Raw genomic sequence first — 25,938 nt, 5'->3', positions numbered from 1 at the left:
TTAGATTGCTTTCTGTAGGGGATGGGAGAGGGAAGGGAGTGAGAAAGAAAAATGTGAAACTCAAAACTTTGCAAAAAAAAAAATGGTTGTTGAAAACTACCATTACACAGAGATGGAGAAATAAATACATAAAATATTTTATATAAATATTTTATTTGTTTTTCCAACTACATACAATGGTAGTTTTTACCAATCATTTTTCGCAAAGTTTTGAGTTTTACAATTTTTCCTCCCTCCCTCCCTTCCTTAAAAAATAAAATATTAAAAAATTAGCAAGGTTCCCAGGAGATCTATCTTTTTTTTATAATATTCCTTGACTGTGACTTAATGTTGGCCCACATCTGTAGCTTTGTTTCCCTCTCTGCAGCCTGCCTAAATTTGAAATGCTGATTTGAAATGTCCTGAGCACCTGGAATTCCAGCCTCATGGCCTGGCTTCCTGGGGACAGACAGTGCAGTATAGTAGAAAAAAGCCCTGCTCTAGAAAGCCAAGGGCATAGGATCCCTTGTTTTATTACTTAACACCTGAGCAAGTCACTTAACTATTCTAGACACCATTTCTGAAAATGAGGTGGTTGGACTGAATAATCACCAAAACTTATATCCTCACTAGAGATTCCATCTCCCCAACATTTGACTAGCCACAAGAAGAATAGCAGAAGTCTGTTGTGTGGGTCTATTTCAGTGGTACTTCAGATTGTAGTCAGAAGATTCTGAAGTAGCATCAATAGTAGTTTGCAGGGAGTAGATTAACCCCTTACCATTAAAAAAGGCAAGGTCATCTTGCTCTATCAATAGTGACTTCTGGGCACTATCAAAAAAGGACAAAACTTGTACTGGACTTGTGATTTTATTGCTACAGGGAACTTCTTGGTAAGGAAACTCCCTTGACCAATGTTAGTGGCCACCTTTAGGGAATTGCCCAGCACGCAAAGGGTTTAGATAGCTTCCTTCCCAAGAGTCATACATCCAAAGTGTTAGAAGGAGGACTTGAACCCAAGTCTTCCAGCCTCCAAGGTTTGCTCTCAATCTAGCATGCGATGTTGCCTCTCATGCAATAAGCATATTAGAAATCATTACTAAATTAAATTTATCTTCACAAGTGGGAAATGAAAATACTACCTCTCAAAATATAAACAGCTAATCCAAAGCTCCTAAATGTCAATTACACTGAAGATTTTTTAAAAAGCATTTTTCTATAACATGCCCTAATGGGATGGTAGCTGGAAACAGAATACTAGGCTAGACCTAACCCAGTATTGAAATTCCTATGATTTCTGGTGGCAGAAGCAAAGCCCTTCTCAAGTTCTTACAAACCATATTTACTCATGCTGGCTTGAGGCATTTACTAGATTTATGAATTTATTTCCTGGAGTCTTGGACAGTATTTTTCAAAGTGTGTGGGGCGGGGGTTCATCCTCCTCTGGGACAATTAGTCTGACAATTAGACTGATCAACCCAACAGGTAGAAAGATAGGTTACATCCCCAGTTCCCTACAATTACTTATTTCCCAACATAATCATACCATTTCATCTTTATTAAAATGTTTTTGATGTTTACCTTATATTTTCTAATGTGCATAAGTATTAGTAAATTACTACATGTATATATTTTGTAAACATAAATATATTAATATATAGTAATATAAATGAGCAAATTTACTTATATAGGGGTATATGTTACCAATAGGAATCTAGTAGACCTGTCTCCAATAAAATCCTAATTCAATAGCTATACAATCATCCTAATAATTCTATGTACCAAAGTTTGGTCTTTTTCTTTTTTGAATTAAATATTTAACTAAAAACTTAAAGATACCAAAATATATAGCAGATAGAGCCTAAGAACCAAAGAGATCTGGATTCAAGTCCCACTTGTAACACATACTAGCTATGTGACCCTGGAAATGCCTTCCATTTAGCCTCTCAATACTGTCTAGACAAGTGTCTAAAACTATTAGTTGCAGAGGTGGTGATGACCTATATTTGTAGAAGGCATTTCTTCACAAGGAAGTTCTCTTTGCTAATGAAACCACAGGTCCAATTCCTGGACCTATGCTTAGCACAGTACCTATTATATAACAGGTGTTACTCATCTATCCTGTTCTCTATTAAAATCTCTATTAAAATCTTAGTATTAAAGAACATTACAGAAGCTAGACTTCCTTAGTAACTACTTACATTTAAATAAATTAATTTGACCAAATAAAGTATCCTAATTTGTTCCCTTACTCTAAGTTCCCAACAGGATTCTGTCTGTCCATTCATTCTCATTAATGCTTCTACTTATATAGTAATAGTTTCATGTCCATTCTGCCATCATGTCCATTCTGCCATTAGTATGAACACACTCCTGTGATACTTTCAATTAAAAGTACTTCCAAAGCTACAGACATGGGCCAAGAGATTAAGTCACAGCATCTTTGCTGAAAACCATTTGTTCTGGGATCCTTTTATTTTATTTTTAGGATCAGGATGGTGCAGCTTGTTGATTATATGACGCCAACGAAATATTGATCAATTATCATAAGATCATGATGGGACTTCCTACATGTACACATATGGATCACAGCAGTCTTACCTGGTTTTTTTTTTTTCCAGAAGGAGATACTAAGTAATCAGAGCTGTAGGAAAGATCTTAAAGAAAGATTATGTTGAACAAAAATTGAATACACTGGAAAATGAATAACATGCCTAACTGCTGGCTTACTTCCTGAATTCATCTTAAAGATACTAGAGTCACAGGGGAAGGGCTGTGTCTTCCTTTATTTTAAATAAATACAAAACACAAAACTGCAGTAAGGAAACATGGAGTCATCATTGTGTCACCTTATCCTTTTAAATCATCCTGATTTAGTAATATATACAACCTTGTGTGTTCTGTGTAGCAGATCCTTATCAATGATTATCAAAAATTACTCAATAGATCTATCTCTATCAATCTGGTCAAATAATAAGTTGACTCTGCTTTCATTTACCAATATTACTATGCTTAGACAGAAATCTCACATCCTCCTGATACCCAGCTAAGGTAATGTCTTTCAAAGGGAAATTTTCTGATTTAAGATAATTTTCCATTTACAAAAAAAAAAAGAATAACTTAAAGTTAGAGACAGTCTTACTTTATCTAATACACTTCCATTACCTGCATTCAGAGTGCCTTGAGATTGTATTAAATAGGCAGCTTTGTACATAACAGGCACTTAGTCAACATCCATCTAACTGAATGAAAAAAGCTAATCCTCTATACCAAGAGGGAATAGTCCATGGTAATGAGTTCTCTGTTACTAAAAGTTTTAAAGCAGAACCTGGACCACTACTTATCAAGGATACCATAAATGAGATTCCTGTTCACATTAAGATTGTATCAAATGATCCCTGAAATTCCTTCTATTTCAGATATTCTGGGATTCTGAGTTTAGATTAATTATTTAAGCATCCAGATTTTTATTTTTAACGTTGGTCTCCATCCAACTAGTTCCTGATTCCTGCCTGGAAAAATCTCCTTCCAAAATTTTATTTCCTGTTGTTTATGTTCAAATCTATTCCTTCATAACAAGTCAAACATAAATCTTTACATATGTACATATATATGTATATATATACATATATATGTATATATATATATACATATATATGTATATAGTGGAGGAATCAATATTGGGCAAATGATATACCACTAAGGATAGGGAACTGACCTGAACCGGTGATTCCATAGATAGAGGAAACTTTGGAGGAATCTTCAGCCAATTCTGGTTAGCACCTTCTTGGCAAATTACACTAGTAAAAAGAATTGCCTCTCTTAAGTATTTTCTAATGAATTTCTTAAAAAAAACTATGGAGGGGATGTAATGTTTCCTCTTTAAGTTCAAGAGACAAAGAATAACAAAGGTACACATCAATGAAGAAAAATAATAGCTGGTTTCTGGTCAGATTATCTTTAGGAAAAACATGCATATGAAAAACATAAGAACAGAAATCTGTTAAAAATTTTCAATCCTCATTAAGTGAAATGATCATAAAATAGAAAAGCATTTTATCAACATCATTTCAAATAGTGTGAATTTATTCTTTAGTACTGTCTTGTACTCCCATTTTGCCAGTCAGACTAGTTCATTTTTTATCATTTTAAAAATTTAACTAAATTACTCCCTAGCTTTAAATCAGTTTGCTATAAAATAAAAGCAAATGCATTATTATGAGAAATAACAAATGCAAACACAAAAATGAAGGAATAAGAGTAATAATAACAAGAAAGAAGCAAAGAAAAATATAGTAACAGTAACACTTCACATTTATATGATCTCTCCTTCTATGTGGATCATAACTTATTTTGCTATTTTTCTCTTTTCTCCTAGAAAAGTACAAAATAGGACAACGGTATGTTGAGAAAATAAAATAACATTATTTTAGCCACTGAAATTTCTTTGAAAGTTTTTTTAAATCACTTCTTTCTAGTAGGGTGTTTGCTTGATTATTGACAAGGTTCAGTTCCAAATCTCATGTTTGGGAATTCTCGAAAGACCATGCTCAAAAAAATACTCAGTTTTGAAGGTATCCTATAAAGGTACAGCTAAATATTCTATAACCTGGTCACATTTTGATCCCACTATCTTTTCTTATAGATGACATTTAACTTAGAAGCCACAGACACCTTAAAGGACCTACAAACAGAAAATTGTCATTTGATGACCCCACAAAGTTCAATAAAATATCAGATCAGTTCACTTATCTAAAAGTCTCTACAGAGTCATATTCATTCTGCTACAAGAGATGAATGGTTCACAAAAAAAGTCACACAATCTGAAGATGGACTCATGAAATGTAAGGAGAATGAGGAAAGTAATGACAGTTTTGTCCATACTGTTGACCACTGGTCAGACCCTACCTAAAGATCAATGTTCACTGCTTACAGGTACCAGAATAGGTAATAGAATGACTAAGAGTATCATTTACAAAGTGGAAATCAACCAGAGAAGGTATTCCAGGATGACAGAAATTCAAAAATCATGTTGTATGATGACCCGTTAAGGGATCTGTAAAAATTCTTAGATTAAAGAACAGGGTTGAAGAGAAAGGATATCATTTTTCTTCTTTAAAAAAATTCAGTCAGTCATACTGTGAAATATGCTTGAGATACAAAGAAAACAAGTCCCTGCCCTCAAAGTATTCTAATGGGGGAGATAACATCCATGAGTGCGTAAGAACACATGGAAGAGAGATATTGAGACATATGTATATAGGAAATAATTTTATATAAATATATATATACATATATATATATATATATATATAGAGAGAGAGAGAGAGAGAGAGAGAAAGAGAGAGAGAGAGAGAGAGAGAGAGAGAGAGAGAGAGAGAATGGAAGACAATCTCAGAAAGAAGACATTAGTTTTTTTTTTGGGGGGGGGAAGCAAAAAGTCTAGGGGAAAGCCTCCTGCAGAAAATGGGATCTGAGTTGAAGACAGAAAAGTCAAGAGATGAAGGTGAGAAGAAAAAATCTTTCAGAGACATCAGTCAGAGAAAATGTATGGAGTCAAGAGATAGGTAATGTATGACAGAACAGAAGGAGTGTCCACCAGGAATATAGTATGGGAAACTCCTTCATTAAACCATAGGTTGAACTCAAGGACTTCTAATACAATTAAAGATTCTAAGATCTGATAAATCTATAAGCAGATCTTGTCTAAAGGGAAATGTCCTTACCACACAGGCTCTTAAGATGAGCCTTGCCAACCACAGTCTTTTTTTTTCCTAGCATCATCTAACTTGGGCCTTTGAGGAAGGGAATCCTGGTTTTTCTGAGCCATCAAAACGTTAAGAGTTTAAATTGGTTCTGGGGTACTTAGCTCAGCCGCAAGAAAAAAACTGCTTCTAATTCAAGTCTGAGGCCAGGATTATAAGGCTTCCACTCCACCAATACAGTCTGTCTTTTTTTTTTTTATCTTTTTAGCATATGCAGCAAGGGCTTTCCCAATAATGGCTCCTTAGAGACACATTGTCTAAGAATACAATTTCAGCACAAAAGTTGCTTCCTATTAGGAGTATGGTTCAGTAGGGAAAGCCTTGGATTTAGCATCAGAGTGCCTTAATGTCAATTCAAGCTCTGGAACTTAATACTCTGTAAATGGGGAGTGGGTGTCTCTGGGTCTTGGTTTCTTCTAGAAAGTTAGAGTTGGATAAAATAACTTCTCAAGGGAACCTTTGATCCTCTGATCCTAAAAGCATGCCATTTCCCCAGTCTTCTGAGACTAAAGGGAGAGATCCTGTAGGATATATGTATATATTAATTTTGCTAATAAGTTATTATAATTGGTTAATATGTAAGCTCTTTTAAAGTATTTTCCTCACAAAAATCCCATAGAAAAGGTGATGGATGCTAATCAAATTTTACAGATAAAATATAAAATTATTTCCTTTAGAAATCTAACTTGTGAGGATAAAAGTAGGAGTTGGACAAGGTACAAGAATTTGATCATATGAATATAGGTAAAAACAAATAATTTTAATAAATTAAGTATACATTGGTAAATGTATTGAAAACAAATGACAATTCTTTTTATTAGTGATAAAAATATAGCAATATTTAGAAACTTGACTTCAAACTTTTTTGATTGTAACTTGTTGGTAGTACTGTTTGAAAGAAAGGTTAAAAAAACCCCCAAAAAACTACAGTAGCTAGGTGGCAAATCCAATTAGATAAACATTCAGTAAGCATCTACTATATGTTAGGCATTGTGCGAACCAATGGAAATACAAATGATTTTATAAAAAAGGAAAACCCCTGCCTTCAAGAAGTTTTGAATCTAAAGAGAAAGAAAACACACAAAATGAGGCAGGGAAAGAGGGCCAGAGAACCCCAAAGGTACCTGGTACAGAAGCATATTGTTCTGTAGAGTTGAAACCAGGCAGAGCAGCAGATGCAAATTGGAATGATGTCTTTTGCCTTCGATAACAGAAGACCTTGGGCAGAGTTTGGTACTCTGTACTCAAACTCTCCAGAGCATTGGGAGTTGGAGTCAGGAAGACTTAAAGGGGTTTTAAAAAGATTCCTTCTGAGGTCCCTTCCAGTTCTTCATCTATGACCAAGAAAGATCAGAAAAAAAATGAAGCTCTGCAAAACCATCTGAAAAATTACAAGACTAAGAAACCAGCTGAAGAAAACCTACTGATTTGAGTCCTTGCTCCACATACCTTTCCAGTTAATATTCATGAAATAGAAAAGTCAAACCTGAACCTTTAGAACCCAATCTGGGTGAAATCCAATTGTTTGTCCTTTTACCCAATAACAATTTCATGCTTTCAAGGTCTACCTGGAAATTAGTTGAGCTGGAAATTAGTCCAACTTCCTCTATCTCCATCACAACAGAACACATAAACAATACTATAGGCTGAATATGTCTTAGACAGAGCCAAAGAAATGCAATGCCCTAGGGACAAGAAAAATATCATACTACAAAAGCTTCTTAGGAGAGACATACCCATAAACTACTAGGAATAAACACAATGATAGTCAGAATCAAAGTACTCCACATGAAAGAAAATAATCCAGGGAAAAAGAATGCCTACATATTTCTACAATTGTCCTCATATTTTAGTTATTTATGCACTGGTCAAGTAGTGATCAAACTATCATTGCTATAAAAATGGTAAAGATGCCCAACTATAAATCTACCAACCCGATCTTTCAATTAAAACTCAAATAAGGAACATTCCAATTCAACTTCCAATAAAACACAAAAATCTATTATATCTATAATACAAGATTATTCAGCCTCTGCTTTAACACCTTCAATCATGGGGAACTCATTACTGCACAAGGAAGTCAAATTCCACTGTTGAATGACTCACTGATGGAAAGTCCCCTTTCATTCTCTGAAAAAAAAAACCATTACCTCCTTGAAATATATCAGTATATCACTTCAGAAGCAAGAGAGAATATTTTCTAAATTTTGCCCCCCTTCTAAATGCCCCCTTGTAACTTCTGAAGATTTGACTCATGTCTCTCCTTAGTCTTCTCTTTTCCATGCAGAAATGTCAAATTCCTTCAAGTATCCCTCTTTTCTTTGAGACAATTAGTCACCATATCTGCAAGGAGTATTTTTTGCTCTTGCAACTGTTCCATAGCCTTTTTCCATTGTTTGTTCTATAACCTCAAACTGTACTTACCCCAACAAACTATTTCTCACATATTGCTCAAAACCAGGTTCCCTTCCCAACTTCCCTCTCTCTATCATTGACATTCTCTTGGTCATCCAGGCTAAAAATCTGAGTCTTTTTTTATAACTCATTCTCTTCTGAACTAAATCCTAAAATTATTTCTTAAAATGGTTTATGCCTTTCATTTCTTTTTGTTCCATCATCATCACTTCAAACTTGGATTATTTTAATAACCTCCTAACATACTAATTAATTTTCTCAAATGCCATTTTCATCATGGCATTACCCCAGCCAAGAATCCATCTGAACTACCACAAGATATGCTTACAACATTCAAATATATAATATCACTGGACCTAGATATAGAAGAGTCCTTGGAGATTTTTTTCTTTAATTCTTTCATTTTATAGATGAGGCAACTGAGGCCAAAAGTAATGAAATGATCACACCAAAATGAGCCACAAAGTCTGGGCTTGAACTTAGAGTTCCAATTCCAAATCTGGTTCTTTCCACTACATGATTCTATGTGGCTAATCTGATCTTACCTCCTACAGGTGTCTTCCTAATTAAAGTCAAGGCAAGTTTCTCGTGGTTTTACACATGCTGCTCCCCTTAGACTAAATATCGCCCTCTTTGCCCCATCAAAATTCAACAGAGATCATTTCAAGACCTAAGGATTCCAAACTTCTAAAGCCCACAGTGTCCTCTTCCTCCTTTGAACTCCTATAGAAACTGCTGTCCATATCATTCATTCTTGGAACTGATACAACACTGAGTAGAATAGAATTAACTAGTTTCTATCTCTTATTATTATTATTTTCTTCCTCTGAGCTCTTATGACATTGCCATTCATTCTTGAAATTGATATAATGCTGAGTAAAATAGGACTAACTAGTTTCTATATACTATTATTATTATAATAGGGCAAGCAAACTCCTTTTATACCTTCATAACCATCTGCCCTCTCTCTACCATACAGAGCTTAGGAGAAGAAAGGCTATAAAGCCAACATTCATTAAGCACCTACTATTTTCTAGTACTGTGCTAAGTACTTTAGAAATATTAACTTATTAAATGATTATCATGGAGCTGAGAATATAAGCTTACTACATGAAAGGAAGGTTTGGACTCAGTAGAAATAATATACTCAAGCTAGTCTAAGTATTGCCTAATAGAGATCCTTAGGAGAACTGTTACAATGAATAGCTAAGAATAGTTTATAAATAGTATAATAATTCTTCACATGCAGTGAATATTTTCCTATAATTCCATCTATAATATTGTTTATAATATCAATTAGCTTTAAATCTTTTATTTATAACAGTAAAATGATAAATTTCTCCTTAGTTTCTAAGTCTATTATAAATAACTTGACTATCTATGTATAACTAATAAAAAAACTTTAAAACAGTATATAAATATAAGTGATTAGCATTGATGATAAAGGACAACTTAAAAGGTTTCTCTTTTTGATGGGGGCTAATATAAAACTCAGAAATTGATAGAGGAGAAGTCAGAGTGGGAAAAATGGTAGAATATGAGGAGAGGTTAAAGAAAAGAGACTTTCAAGGGAAAGATAAAATCATCTATAAAACGCTTATCATGTATCACACATATTGCTAAGAAATGAAGATCCAAACACAAGTAAAAAGAATAACTGTTCTAGATCTCAAGGAGTTACATTCTAATGGAGAAAAGCACATAAGGGAACTGAAGTGCTAAGAAGAAATGGAGGCCTGGTCTTCCTTGTAAGCATAGTGTTTAAATCTAAGCAGCGAATAAAGTATGGTCAGTTTGAGTCTGTCCCCAAAATAGAAGCCTCTCCCAAGAAACTGAAATTGGAAATCACCAATGAGAATAGATAGGGCAAAGAAATATCTTTAGATAAGAAGGGATAGGGGAAAATGTCATCCAGTGAAAAAGTCTGAAAATCACTATGATGGAATATATTTGACAGTGTATACAGTTTTTTCACGTCCAAAGTCTTATAACAAAATGGTTTACTAATTATTGTATAGAGGCCCCACATCCATATCTTCTTGGCAATGCCAAGGATACCACAACTGCTTTTTTACACCATCAGATTTAGACTTCATGTTAGCAATAATTTAGGCAAGTCATTAATAAGTACAGAGAGACTTTGGTTCTGTTCCAGAAAGAGGGAATTGGACAAACTTAAGCAATTTATTATGCTACCATCATTAATTAAGTTCTTCTGGTCATAAACCAGATACTATGTTTCCTGGAAGAATGCCCAGTAGTATAGATTATAGACAGAATCTTTGCTCCAGCTGGAAGAAGTTTTAGAACTGAGTAAAAGTTGCTGCTCAGCTATCAGACAAATTGTAAAGCAACATGCACTATGTCCCCTCCCATCCTTTTGCATCTCCCTCCTAACAAAGCCTAACCTTATCCTAAACTCCTCTTCCAAGTACCTTCCAAGAGAATGACAACAGTGTGCTGCCAATCTTTCACAGGTTTTAACATCTAAATATTTATCTTCTACTTTTTTTCTAGCACCTTGCATATCATGACAACTATGAACACTGGAACATTCAAAATAAGGTGATTAAACGGGAGCTAACAAAAGAACCAAAAGAAGTTCAAATACAGAAAAGGGGGGAACATAAGAAGAATATCACTAAAGTCCATTTGCTGTCTTTATTGCCAGTAATAAAGAAGAACCTTAAAATATATGATTTACTCTCAATATTAGTCGTTGTTCAACATCATCCCATTCTACTATTACACTGTTGGAGCTGTGAACTCATCCAACCTTTCTGGAGAGAAATTTAGAACTACGCCCAAAAGGCAATAAAAAATGTGCATACCCTTTGATCCAGCAATACCACTACTGGGTCTATACCCTGAAGAGATCATGAAAAAGGGTAAAAACATCACTTGTACAAAAATATTTATAGTAGCCCTGTTTGTAGTGGCAAAAAATTGGAAATCAAGTAAATGTCCTTCAATTGGGGAATGGCTTAGCAAACTGTGGCATATGTATGTCATGGAACACTATTGTTCTATTAGAAACCAGGAGGGATGGGAATTCGGGGAAGCTTGGAGGGATTTGCGTGAACTGATGCTGAGTGAGATGAGCAGAACCAGAAAAACACTGTATACCCTAATAGCAACATGGGGGTGATGATCAATCTTGATAGACTCGCTCATTCCATCAGTGCAACAATCAGGGACAATTTTGGGCTGTCTGCAATGGAGAATACTATCTGTATCCAGATAACCATAGAGTTTGAACAAAGGCCTATTCCCTTTAATTTAGGGGAAAAACAGATATCTTATTGTCTGATCTTGTTATCTCTTAGACTTTTTGTTTCTTCCTTAAGGATGTGATTTCTCTCTCATCACACTCAATTGGGATCAATGTACAACATGGAAACAATGTAAAGACTGACAAATTGCTTTCCGTGGGGGGGGGGAGTAAGATGGGGAAAAATTGTAAAACTCAAAATAAATAAAATCTTTAATTAAAAAAAAAAAGAAAAAACATCATCCCACTCCCCTATATGCTTCCTGGTAATGACTGATCAGCATCCTTCCTTGGGAAGAAATGTTTCAGGGTCTTCCTAAACTGAAAACCTTAGGAACCAAATGACAGGGCTAACTATGAAAGAACATTAAGGTCATATTATAGGGCAGTCTCCTGATTCATTAGATGCAGAAAGTGAAGATTAAAGAGACAAAGTTGCCTGGTCTTGTACAATCAGTTAAGTAGCAAGCCTTGAACTCAGGTCTTCCAGTTCCCAGTGCTTTTTGACAATTACTTCAGCTTTAGAAAAATCTCCAGGTTATCAATACTCCCTGCAGGTGCATGCAGCTTATGGAGCCAGATATGAAAGATAAATGCTCCACAAATCAAGCAGTTCTTGCACAAGTGACTAATAGATCATTACACTCTGTCTCATCAGTAACACACAACCCATATGTCCCAAAGTACATATTTACAATGATTAAGTCATTATCTCACCAACCATTAGCTCTTCAATAATTCTGATGTTTTTATTCAGGATTGTTTCTTCTCCCAACCTCAAATGTCCCATTCTTTTTTTTTAAAGAATATACTGTAACAAACCAAAAGAACAATTGTTATACTGGCTCATTTTTCCCACTGGGTTAAAGGTCTGAATGCTTAAAAATGTTTTTAAAATAAAATGATCCCTAACATTGCCATCTTAAACTAACTTTTTGTTTCCCAACATTGTTCAGGAAAAATTCACTTTAAGGGACAGCCAGGTAGTATAGTGATAGAACAATGATCCTGGAATCAGGAGGACTTGAGTTCAAATCTGCCCTCAGATATTTAATACTTACTTAGCTGTGTGATCTTGGGCAAGTGACTTAACCCCATTGCCTTGAAAAAAAAGAAAAAAAGAAAATTCACTTTAAAATAAAGTTCAAAACCAATGAGGTAAATCACATCAAATAATTAAATTGGAATCCTGAAGCCTAAAAGTAGGTATTAATGAGGACAGTATTTTGCTTAAAATTCATAGATAATTAATTAAATTTAAAAAACTAAATCCTCCTGTGGGTGTTGGGAGGTGAGAAGGGAGGAAGGGGGGAAAGCTGTAACAATCAAAACATTGCAAAAAATTATAGGTAGAAAAAAATAAATCTTTTGAGAGGTAAAAACAACTTTGAGTATATGACCAATTTGTTTACAGTACAAGCTGAAATGACAATTTTTCTAAGGGGTTTCATAACAGCAATGATCAGGTGTCTAGAGGAAAGATCATAGTGAATGAACAACTTAGAAGACTCAGACAAAAACAACAAATATCTGAATTTGGCTTTATTCTTATAATCTGCCACCAGATACCTCCTATTCCTGAGAGTAACCAAAAGAATTTCTACCAGGATTGTGCTTTTCCTGAAAGAGAGCACCTTTAATACAAAAAAAAAAGTCTTCCAGTCCTCTCTGTCCACCAGAGGTTTATGCTCCCAACATCTGTGCCTCATTAATGGCACTAATGACTTTGTCACCAATAATTTACATCATTGCTTTGCTTACATACTGCATCTTTCCTGATTCAAGCTGAAATATTAGGACAACCTCTAGAACAAAATACATGTGTTGGATAGAATCTTCTTAGCTTTGTGCACTTCTCCCCTCTGTCTCTAAACCCTCAGAACATCACAGTTTTGGGAGCCAAATTCTGCACTAATTACAAACTATCTGCCTGTAGAAAACAAAAAATTCACTTTTAGAAAGTAACAAGAAGTAACAAAGCACAGAGGTCACTAGAAATTGTTCAAATGCCTAAAAACTGAGCTAAGGTAGCCATAACAAGACAAACAAGTGGATACCTGCAATTATAACACAGTGAGAGATAATTATCAACTCTGGTTTTAACCCAGGTGAACACTCATTTGTGTCCCCTGTAACCCAACAATAGACCTGGGCCATATCAGCCCAGGCACTATCCCATATCAGTCTCTTAAAATTTCTCAGAGAGGCTTTTTTTCTTCCCCTGGATTCAGGAAAGAATGTAGTCACCTCATTGTAACTGAAGTACTCAGTTATGCAGGAAATCAAATACAACCTGAGATCACTGGTATCTAAAGGTTGCCACAACAGCCTGTGCTTCCTGAGGTCAATTGAGCAAGTCTCCTCCCTCCCCCTTCCTCACTAGTGCTATGTCAAAGTCAATGGAGAGGACATTTATAAGCTAAATCTATGATATTTAGCTTCTAAAAACTGATGAAGTAATTACAAGATGGTGATAAATAACTCAGCAGAGGCCAGAAACAAACCAACACAGCAACAACTAGATGTTTCTCTCAGTCTCAGACTCAAGTTATTTCATCAGCAAAATGGAGACAATAATGGGACTTACTTCAAAGGATGGTTATGAAAATCAAATGAGATAATATGTAAAACACTGAACAAATTTTAAAATACTAGATAAATATTATCTATTATTATTTATAAAAGTAGAGTCCAAAATAAAAAAAAGTCATGCTTAATTTGATGTGAAATGGCATAAAAAAGAAAACAAACTTCATGAAGGCTGTTTTAATATAAATGGTATATAAAGTAAGGAAATAAGACTAGGAGGAAGTATTTTCCATGAAACAACAGAAGCTACAGGATTCCTCCTCTCACCAGTTTTAACATACCTAGAAGCACAATCAGTGCTTAACAGTCCCAAAATCATAAAATTTCCAAGTTGAAAGGAAGTTCTGAGATCAACTAATCTAACAATTGCAAGGTCACCCAGTCTTAGAGATTTATAGTAAAAAGAAACTTAATAACCCCAAAAGTAGCCCAGTTCACTTTGGGGTATATCTAATCACTAGGAAATTTTTCATCATTTTACCTCAAAAATATACCTTCCTGTAGTTGTCCTGTAATTTCTTTATTTAGTCTTATCTCTGATTTCTAGAACCCAACAAAACAAACATGGTTGACCCTTCAAATGAACACTATATCCTTTATCCTTCAATTTACTATTCTCTAGGCTAAAGATCCTATTTACTTCTAGAGATCTTCCATGGGATAACTTTCAATCCCTCACCATATGGGCAATCCTCTTCCTTAATACACTTGAGTTAAAATAGGGCATCAACCCTGGAGTCAGGAGGACCTGAAGTCAAATCTGGCCTTAGATACTTAACACTTACTAGCTGGGTGACCCTGGGCAAGTCACTTAACCCTGACTGTGTTGCATCCAGGGCCATTTCCAGTTGTCCTGATCCATATCTAGCCACTGGACCTAGATGACTCTGGAGAAAGTAGAGTTCATGATCTAGCTCAGTAGTGCCTCACTCAAAACCAGTTCATGTGCTTGTCATCACCTTCTTATTGTCATGGTCATCTTCTAGAATGAAGGACAAACCCAAACATCATCAACTAAAATAAACAAATAAAAATCTGACATTCAATTATAAATGACTATAGTAAGGAAAAAACTGGTGAAGGTGGCACTTAATGTGACTGTACAAGAATATATATGATAAACAGAAATTTTTAAAGATGAAAGAAGGACTAACAATGAATAAAAATGCAAGACATGAATCTGTAAGACCAGGGTTGGAAAGGCTAAAGCCCAGAATAAGCTGAGGCTTGTGCTAAATGCTGACAATAAAAAGGGCTTTTGTAACTATGTTTGGTGCAAAGATGACAAGGAAGAGGACTGGAGCACTGCTTGGGCAGATGATCTAATGTTAACTGATGAGAGAAAGAAAGCAAAACTACTCAACTTCGAGTTTGTGTCCTTCCTCTGAGAAAAGTAGAATAAACATGGTTAAGGAGAAATTAAATTCCAAGGATATAGGATAAACATAGTTAAGGAGAAATGAAATACCAAGGATACTGTAGTAAAAAAATATTTTAATGAGTTCAAATTTCCAGACCCTGACAAATTACATCCCAAGTAAGAGTCAAGTTATGAATTCAGATGTTAAAGAGAGTTTGTAGTTTATCTTTATGGTAATAAAGAAACCACTGAGGTTTATTGAGGGAAAATGACATGTTCCTATTCGAACCTCAGGAAAATCAATTTTGCAGCAATATGGAGGATGGACAGATAGGAGAGAATCTTGAGGCAGAGAGTTTGTACAGGTATCTACCACAACAGTTCAGATGCAAAGAGATGAGGACCTGCACTGGGATCATGGTAATATAAACAGATAGAATAAGACAGGTGAGAGAGATGTTTGTGAGAATGAAATTAATTCTATTTGAATATGTAGGATAAGATGACAAAAGATAGATTTCTAAAAACCAGAGATCTAATAGTTTACACTTGTCAAATTTCTAGGACCAATTATTAGACAGATTGTTTGTGAATACAGAATGTCATAGAATTTCCAAGGGAGAAGGGACTACAAAAGGAAGCAGTGATCAATAATGTATATAAAAATTTATTAAGTCATGCCAAGCTAACTTCACTTTAAATTCAACAAGCATCTTTTTATATTGTGACTAGAGTAGCAAATAAAGGGAATCTTATGTGCATGATGTTTCTGAATTTCAATAAGGCAATATCTCTCATTACATGCTATGAACAAGATACAGTAATATAGGTCAGATGATTCTTTGGTTGGCAGGAGCTATATTTGGTTGAATTACCGTGTCCAAAAATATTGATTAATGAATGGAGGTAAAGCTGAATGGTTTCTAATGACATACCACAGGGTTCTGCAAACTAATGGCCCTATTTTGAGAGCACAGATTTAGAGCTAGAGGGGACCTCATAGTTCAACTAGTAAGTCAGTCAATAAACATTTATTACTAGGCCACTGTCCTATTATTACAGATCAGGAAAATTAGTCCCAAAGAGATTGTCATTTGTTCCAAGTTCTTACAGGTAGCTACACTGTTCAATATCTTTATTAAATTATTTAAATGAACATATAGTTAGCAAATTCTCAGAAGACAAAAGTTGGGAAAGATAACTAATACAATGTATAACAAAATTAGGGTTTAAAATTCCTCAACAGAATTGAAAAATGGAGTAAAATTTACAAAATAAAACAACAGGAAACTATAGAATGCTTTATTGGGGTTACAGAACTCAACTGCATGAATGTAGAATGGAAGAGATCTAATTTGAAAGAGATTTCTAGAGGGCTTGAAGTGGGTGGTTAAGGGGTGGGGGAGGTCTAACAACCGAGGGTTTTTAATTGAATTCAAGCTCAATATGGGGCAGTGTGGTAGTCCAGTGGATACCATGCCTGAAGTCAGGAAGACCTGACAGTTTCAGACATATTGTATTAGCAGTGTGAATCTGTTAGGCTCTCTAAAATTAATTGAAGAAAGAAATGGTAAACCATTCCAGTTTCTTGCCAAGGAAACCCCAGACAACAACAAGCTCAATGTGAGAGAACATAGTACTGCCAAAGCTAATTCAATCTTAGGCTTCAATAATAAATTATCTAATACAAGAAAGAGAATAGCCTTATTGGTCAGATTAATTTAAAAGTCTTGTGATCAAGCCTGGGCTCCATATTTTAAATGGAACTCTGATAAACTAGCCCATATCCACAGGCCATCCTGGATGTTAAAGATTTTAGAAACCACTTAACCTGGTAATATGAATAATAGTTGAAGGAACAGAAAATGAGGAAAAGAAGAAAACAATCATCTTCAAATAGTTAAGAGGACATAATATGAAAGTTGGACTTGACATTTCCTTTACCTGCAAAAGGATAGGAACTAATCTGTGAAAACCATAGGGAGCCAAATTTAAATCAGTACAAAAAAAGTTCAAAAATCTAAAAGGTACGTTTTTTTGATATAGCAAAATGTCGGTCTCCCTAATTTGATATATTTAATGTTGAAGTATTCAGGCAGAGGTTAGATGACTGCATTGGGGATGCGGTAAAGAGGATGGTATGGAAGTTGGACCCGATGACATCTATGTATCTTTGGTAAAAAGATTGTCCTGCTGACTGAGCCCAGATATAGAGCTAGAAGTTATTTCAGAAGGCATTTAATAACTCCTCTACCCATCCACCCTTACTTAAAAATAAAAAAATGAAGCTCACACAGGTCAAGTGATACTCAAGGTCATATAGGTAGAAAGCATCTGAAGTGGGATTAAAATCTCACTCTTTCCCATGCTACCACACTGCCTTCTCCTTCCAATGGGGTTGTGCTTTGCATCATTGCAGTAGTGGTAATGCAATTGATCCTGATCCATCCAAATCCAAAGGTATATATTGGTTAGGCGATTGGAGTTCAAATCTGACTAAAACAACTGAAAAATAGCATTGGTTCACCAGAGCTTCCTCTGATTATGGAATGGGTACAAAGCCTATTGAGATTGATTTTGAAATCATATGGAGAATGTTCTAACAAACTAAAATAGTCAAATAAGGATATTAGAGTCCAAAATATAAGATGTGACTCCACATGGGAAATTTTTATTGTTTTATAAATCTAAACAATTATTTGACAAAGTATGACTTTGTAATACAAAGTTCAAAGTATTGATAATATTGATTTATAGACTCAGAGAGTCTTCTGGAGAAGAGAAACTGTTTTGCCTTTAAAACCTATATACCTAGCACTATATATTACATTCAGTAAGCACTTAGTAAATATTTACTTAATTCAAGGTCATATGATTAGTAAGTGAAGAACTATATCTTCTGACCCCTGTCTGGCATTCCTTCTACTATATGGTATGACTTTTCTATGTGTTCATACTTTTGTTCCTATCTTGTGTCTTGTCACTAGACGCTGAAGTTTGTGCAATTCTGCCTCACTTGAATACAATTTACCTCCAGTCAGGACTGCCCTATCATGTCATTGATCCTCTTAGAAAACAAAGAACAAACATAACTAAGATTATACAAATTAGAATTAAAAGAAAACTTAGAGATCCTCCACTCTACACTTTTTTGTATGTCCTGGACCCCATTGGCAGTCTAGTGAAACCTATGAAATCTTTTAGAATAATGTTTTTAAATAATTGAAAGAAATCTATATTTCAGTTAGAGATTAGTGAAAACTAAGATATATTTTTCCCATTCAATTTTTATAAATGCCCTGAAATCTTTCCAAGAATCTCTGGTAATAGCCTATAATTTATTCTAAGCCATTCACTTTTAAGATGAGAATATTGAGACCCAAGAAGGTAAAATAATTTGTCCAAAATCACATAGGTTGTAAGTAATAGAATATGGATTCAAGATCAGGTCCTCTGATGCCAAATCTAGTTTTTGGTTTTTTTTCTCCACTTCCACAAAAACTACCAGGCACATTGCAGGTCCTCAACAAAATCTTATTGTGTTCTCTTTTGCCTACATTATTCTGCCTCTCCATGTAATTCTGGAACTTAAATACATTTTTTAAAAGAAAGGATAAAAAGTAGGGAGACTTAAAATGACTCCCAAAAGGAGCATAAAAATAGAATACATTATAGAATACATAGAAGTTCAAGTTTTATTCCACTCCATTTCACTTTTTTTGTGAAACCATAAATAAATCAGGTAATCATTTCCTCATAAAGAGATTACTAACCTATTGAATGAATGTGCATTCAATTGGAAGGCAGTTCAAAAATACAATGTTATACTCCTTATTCCTTAGATTTTTGAAAAACAACTTATTTGAGTTTGTCAAGTATAATCTCTATCCCAAGCTTCTAACTTAGGTAACCACCACACCCCTCCCCTACCAAAAATCATAGAGAACAAGAGCTAGATAGAGTCAAAGAAAGACAGAAAAAGAGATGAAGAAATTGACAAAGATATAAAAATAGAGACCATGAAAGAGAGAGACAGAGACGAAGACAGAGCTCCTAACTCACACCAATGATCTTAAGATCTGTCAGAAATAACAAATAGATTCTCCTCTGCAAAATGATCCATCTTTATCATTTTTAATGGAAAAAAAGGAATATATTCCAAATTTTTTCTGCTGAATAAGTGGTCTATAGCTTGAAAAAAATAGCAATGTTGAGAAGACATTTTTTCTTGAAGAAACAACCTTACATAGAGAAGATAAAGTTCCTAGAACAGGTCACAAAATGCTTACCCTGAAATGTTTCTTAAATCTTAAAACACCTGTCTTATAATACTCTTCATTAACTATGGCTGATCACCATTTTATTCAAAGTGCACAGATGGGAAAGGAAAAAATATATCTCCTGGAATTTTGACAGTGGAAATAGGAAAACTTGAATGTTCATAATTCAGGGACTATGTACAACAAAATTGGTTGCTTCCTTCGACAGAATTCTACTATGTTCTTTATTTTTTTCTTATTCAATTATTACCTAGATTATAAATTACATATGTTAACTATATAATCTCAAACCAACATAACTAGCAGAATCAAGAGAACAGGTATACATTAACAATAATATTGTGAGATGAACAACCATGATGGAAGCAGTTCCTCTCAGAAGTTCAGAGATCTAAGACAACTATGGACAATGTTACTCCTCCCCCCATACACACATACAAAGCAAGAAAAAAAAAAACCAACCCTTCAGAATCTGATGAACACTTTATAAAAATTATATCTTATGTATCTCTTTCTCTTAATCCTAGTTCCTTATACTAAAAGTAACTAATATGTAAGCATGTTTGTCAAAAATATGTATGTATAATGCTAACTTGACTGTTTGCGGGGATGGGGGGGAGAAACAAACAAACAAACAAGCACAATTAGATAGGTAAACCTATTACAAAATATATCCTACCATTAAGTACAAAATTACACATTGATAATTTTTTTTGATTATTCCATTTTGAATACAAATACTTTGTCATGGCTCCCTTCCATTACAGCATATCTACAACTACATTAACAATTAATGGGGGAGGGAGGACCTGAGTTCAAGTATGACTCAGACACTTAATAATTACCTAGCCGTGTGACCTTGAGCAAGTCATTTAACCACAATGCTTTGCAAAAACTAAAAACAAACAAACAAATAATGGAATTCTTAAAAAACTGGATTTGAGTAATTAATTTAGGAAGTCCCAAAACCATCATCTAGCAGGATACGTTTTATATCTGTAACCAAGACAACAAGCAACCTGAAATGCCAATAAAATCATAAACAACCGTACCTATAAAAAGCATCCTAAGTTTTCCTCACCCAAGGAAATATAGCCTTGGAAAAAAAAGCAAATGAAACAAATTCTAGATTGACATTTTGACATTTTTGAAGGATAACAGGAAATAAAAAACTAATAAAACTAAAAATTATAATCTCCCCCCAAAGATCTTCCCCTTCTTATCTATCTTCTATTTTTATTGATGACTTTGCAATCCACTCTCTATCACCCAGCATTCAAACTTTATATTATTTATATACATATATATATATATATATATATATTCAGTGAATTACTAATACAGTATTATATTTAAAGAATCACAGCATTAGAAAACAATTTGAGGTAATTTAGACTTTGATGCCCTCTCATAACCAATATAGTTAGATGTCAGTCATATGTAAAGAGTCAAACATTTTATAACTTGTTCCTCATTATCCTATGTAAGATCTTTTAAACATGATAGGCCCTCACAACAAAACCATGTGCTAAGACTATTTTGCCTGACAAAAAGAAATTTCTCCTAGCAGTAACCCATTTTAAGAAGAAAAAATAATTTTTAAGTTTTCAAAATGAAATTACCACATGGGATAATTAGCAAAAAAGCCAATTGTGCCTTCTGCATATGAAGTAATATATATATATATAAAGGAAAAAAAACACAGTTTGAGGAGGAACTATAGTGTTAATGCCACAATTTAAAAACATCTTTTATAATAAACTTATTGTTAACTAAATAAAATAATCAACAATGATTTGACTTTTTTGCAAAAAAACCCAACTTTTTTTGCAAAAGTTATTCTTGTCATAAGAAAAGTGTTTTATTCTGTTCCTTAATCTGCATGTCTTTTGGTTTTATTTTTTAATAGATAGTTGAGCTTATATTTTTTTAGTTTTTTTTTTTTTTTTTTGCAAGGCAATGGAGTTAAGTGGCTTGCCCAAGGCCACATGGCTAAGTAATTATCAAGTATCTGAGGTCAGATTTGAACTCAGGTACTCCTGACTCCAAGGCCAGTGTTCTATCCATTGCACCACCTAGCTGCCCCTGAGCTTATAATTTTTTAAAGAAAAGTATGCCAATAAAGATGTTCCATTTTTAAAAGTCAGTAGCATATTAAAGCTTATTGTAATAAGCTTCAACAAACAAAATAATCTCTCTGGGTCCTCACAAATGAGAGGTTAGATTAATGACCTTCTGAATTCTCTTACATCTTTTCCATCGGATCTCTGATCCCATGATATTGGGGGGGGGGCAATGGAGGGGAGGTATAGTTATTTATATTTGTTTGCCTTGGATACATGATCCAACTCAGATGAAATTGTCCTTTTTCCAATGGCTGTCCACCAGCCACAAATCTCAAGTATCCCTCCAAAAACTTGGGATTATAGGTCTCCACAACTCCAGTCTTAGGAGGGCCAAGCTGTCCAACCCAGCTTACTATCTATTATAATTTCAAGTCTGGGAAAATCAATTTCTACTGTAGTTCAAATTTTAGCTCTCTCTAAGAACATAACTCTCATTTAAAACAATTATCACTACAGAAAAACATCCTCTGCAATGTCATGAGACAAAAATTCATGCTTTGGCAGTACCAAAAAAGAGCCTTGGATTATACCCTTATGAGGTCTTACTGGACACAAGGAAATTACAGGGCATATCACTCTAGTTAATGATATAAACATCATGCTATGAATTTTTATCATTGATCCAAATTTTAACAGTTAAACAAAAGCACTCAACTATCACTAATGATATCCTCTGATCAAAAAATAGTTTTTCTACTGGTAGAATAATAAAGTTTGAGTATTTTCTTTTGGTTCGTTAATTTTAAAAAGGATTTTTAAAAAGATTGTTATACCTCTGAGAATATCTTCACAAATCTCCTCACTTTAATAATAATAATAATAATAAAACTTAAGGACCAGAGAAGTGAAAGCTCTTACCCACAGTTAGACCTCCTGACTCCACCTACAATGCTCTGCCTGATACTACCTCTCCCAAAACAGTACCTTGCAAAAACTGTACTCCAGCAGTTTTAGTCCTCATGCCATTAGAAATCAAATATTAAAGCATTTTAATGAAACTTTTACATATTAAGAAAAGTATGAAACTACTTTATGCCTTAATTCAGGAAATATGATAAAAAAAAAACTCATGTGCCTTCAATAATACTGTTATTTGGGACTTCCAGCCAAGATGGCAGAGAGAAGACAGGAACTGTGTTAAGTGCTCCTGATTCCCCCTAAAAAATAACATGAAAGAAACCTCTTAACAGAAATTCAATAGACAGAATCCAGAAAGAGAAGCTCGGAGAAGAACACCTACCAACAAGGTTTGTCTCAGGGGACCATGGGTCAACCCAGAGAAAATAATAGATAATGATCAAGGTGATAGACTCCCAGAAGAGATGGAAAGGTATGATATCAAAAGCATAAATACAGGGACAGCTAGGTGGCACAGTGGATTGAGCACCGGCCCTGGAGTCGGGAGGACCTGAGTTCAAATTCGGCCTCAGACACTTAATAACTACCTAGCTGTGTGGTCTTGGGCAAGCCACTTAACCCCATTGCCTTCCAAAAAAAAAAAAAAGAAAAGCATAAATACAGGGTATACCTTGGCATTTCTTACTCAGACTAGAACAAAGGATGAGAGAACTGAGGATTATGTAGCAGCATTCTGAGGCATGAAGTAGGAAAAGAGAAACTAATTGTTAGATGGTCTTGATTTTCCCAGTAAAGTGGCAGATATATTCACTGCTGAGACTATATCTGGAAGAGAATGGAATAGAAGGGTAAGGAGAGAAGTGATGATTTGGAATTTTAATTAATAAGAGTGTAACAGAGAGACAATCTGGGAAAAATAATCACTTGTTCTAGCTGAGATCAGACAATATAAATTTATAGGGACCTGACTTTCTCTAGCAGCATGCTACATCATTTGAGTATCATGTAGCTATGGGTGTCTTAGGCGGAACAAAGTTACAAATGATGTGAGTTGAAGAAACAGATGAACTAACTAGAAGGTCGGAGTATCCAGTGGGATACTGGTATGTATACTGAAGTCTATGAGTATGAGGAAGTTGAGGGAGAAGAGAGATAGAAAAGGAAGACTGAGAATTCCTTGATAAATTTTAAAAAAAGACTAAAGGATCCAGATTAAACTATATAAAAGAATTATTTAAAACTCAAAGGAGAAGAAGTTTCTGAATGTTGGTTGCAATTGGGAAGCCTAGAAGTGGCAATGTGGAGCAAGGAGTGCGCCTACCCTACTTCCAGTCCATGGAAGGCATGAGAAAAGAAGTATCCAGTATAAGAAAGGCTATCCAGGTATGCATGTCTTCTAGAGGGAATCAAGTTTCCACTATCACAAGAATCCAGAAAGAACTGAAGAGATTTAAGATTCAGGAAAATGTTTTAACAAAATAACAAAACTGGAGGAGGAAGCTCCCAGAGAGTAGGTACATAGTGAGAACACAGAGGAAGAGGACTGAAGAAGGTTGTCATCATTCCTGCATAGGAATCATTTTAATCTTCTCTAATGGACCATCAAGATATCCAAAGTGGCTCTTCCAAATTTTTTCTTTCCTCCCTCCAAAGCATTCTGAGTTAAATAGGGATGAAAATACTGAGAGATACAGGAAGGGAAACGATTTTTACTTCTGTAAGTGCTAAATGATAAGGAGAGTGGGAGCTAAAATTATGCCTACTGAAACACGGGAGGGTGAATGGGGTGGTAGAAGTAGTAGTAGTAGTAGTAGTAGTACTAGTAGTAGTACTAGTACTAGTAGTACTAGTAGTAGTACTAGTAGTAGCAGTAGTAGTAGTAGCAGTAGTAGTAGTAGTAGTAGTAGTAGATTAAAAAGAACTAGCCACTCACTTTCCAAGTTCCAGGGATGACCAAGAAGAGCCAAAATAGACAAAATAGAGTAGTGGTTTTAGCTTCCCTGATTGGTCATTCCAAACACAAGAAATCTGGAAGTAAAACAAAAAGTTCTGAATGCTCAGATAAATAACAGATGTTTCAAATGCTAGTGAAGCTCAGCACTCGATCAGAAAAATCCTGCAACCTCATCCCAAGATAACAAGGAAAGAGGCACCCCCCCCAGAAATATTGCTTTCCAGTGATGATTAATCAAGGGTAAAACAGATTCCCTATTTCCCATAAAAAAATAGCATAGGTGTTGCAATAAGCAGACTAGCATCCATTTATTTGAGTGCCTGCATTAGAGCATATCTTCCTTCTATAAGGCTTGTCATAGGAAAACAGTCCCATGATAGCCAAGAATGCCCCCCACAGTTCCAATATTTAAATATATCTATGTTATTATAATATACTAAGTACAGTCACCTTTCCACACCAAGGCTTCTTCTCCTCAGTCCTTAATGTCTACTTAGTTCCTGTTTATTATTCAAGAATCCCAGAATAATGGAGTACCTTATCTGGAAATTAGTCCCCGAGGAACACACATCAATCGATTAGACTTTGAACAGAAAGAAAATGAAATTTTTAACACACCTTAATTCTATCCTACAAGGAATCTATACACCTCTCCCAAATACCTCAAAAAGCAAAGATGGAACTCCAAATTAATCAAAGTTAATGGTAAGCAATCTGAAGACTCTTTTCAAAAAATTTTGTTTCAATAAGGAAATTGAGGCTCAGAGAGATAGTGCTTCTTTGCCCAAGTTTAGTCACAGAGCTCTGTCTCTTAACCCAGTACTCTTTAAAAATGGATAATAATTATATTAGCTATCATTTATATGCCTAGTGTGTCGATCACTGAACTAAGCACTTTACAAATTATATCTTTTGTTCTATAGGAGGTAGACACTAGTATTATTCTTTTTTTAGCATTGAAAACATTAAAAAATGTATATTTCTACCTAAGTCCTCCAAAATCAAGTGACTAGCAGAAGTGGGACTCTGGGGAAGATGAACAAACACAGACAATGAAAATTATATGTATTCTAAGGTTAGTGCATTGCTCTTTTTGGTCCAAGGCCAATAATAACACTTCGTATAGCTCTATTTCTTACTCCTTGGTCATACACTGGAACTATTCATGTTTTGCTATTTTTGTCAAATGCTTTGGACTGACATATGAAAATTAGCGAACAGAATTCCTTCATTACTGTGGCCAGCCACTTCACCTCTCTGGGTCTCAGTCTCTCCATTTGTAAAACCAGGTGGTGGTTCTACCTATCTAGCTAGAAAAGACCTAAAATTTTAATAATTTGT

General features: G+C 34.7%; 1 protein-coding gene across 3 annotated transcripts in view; it reads right to left on the bottom strand.

The window, feature by feature from the left end:
* HECW2 (HECT, C2 and WW domain containing E3 ubiquitin protein ligase 2) overlaps window positions 1–25,938 on the bottom strand; it is a 449,633-nt gene that overhangs the window by 405,463 nt on the left and 18,232 nt on the right. Inside the window, exon 1 of one of the 3 annotated variants that reach the window (XM_074215432.1) lies at window positions 12,492–18,074. The exons of the other annotated variants lie outside the window; for them this stretch is intronic. The gene's annotated coding sequence lies outside the window, so the exon portion shown is untranslated. Of the gene's footprint in view, window positions 1–12,491; window positions 18,075–25,938 lie in introns of those variants that run through there. 3 annotated transcript variants of the gene reach the window in all.

This window comes from Macrotis lagotis, chromosome 1 (assembly GCF_037893015.1).
Source record: "Macrotis lagotis isolate mMagLag1 chromosome 1, bilby.v1.9.chrom.fasta, whole genome shotgun sequence".
In the NCBI taxonomy this organism is placed as follows: Eukaryota; Metazoa; Chordata; class Mammalia; order Peramelemorphia; family Peramelidae; genus Macrotis; species Macrotis lagotis.
Note: the sequence above shows the minus strand (reverse complement) of the source record. Positions and strands in the feature narration are given on the sequence as shown.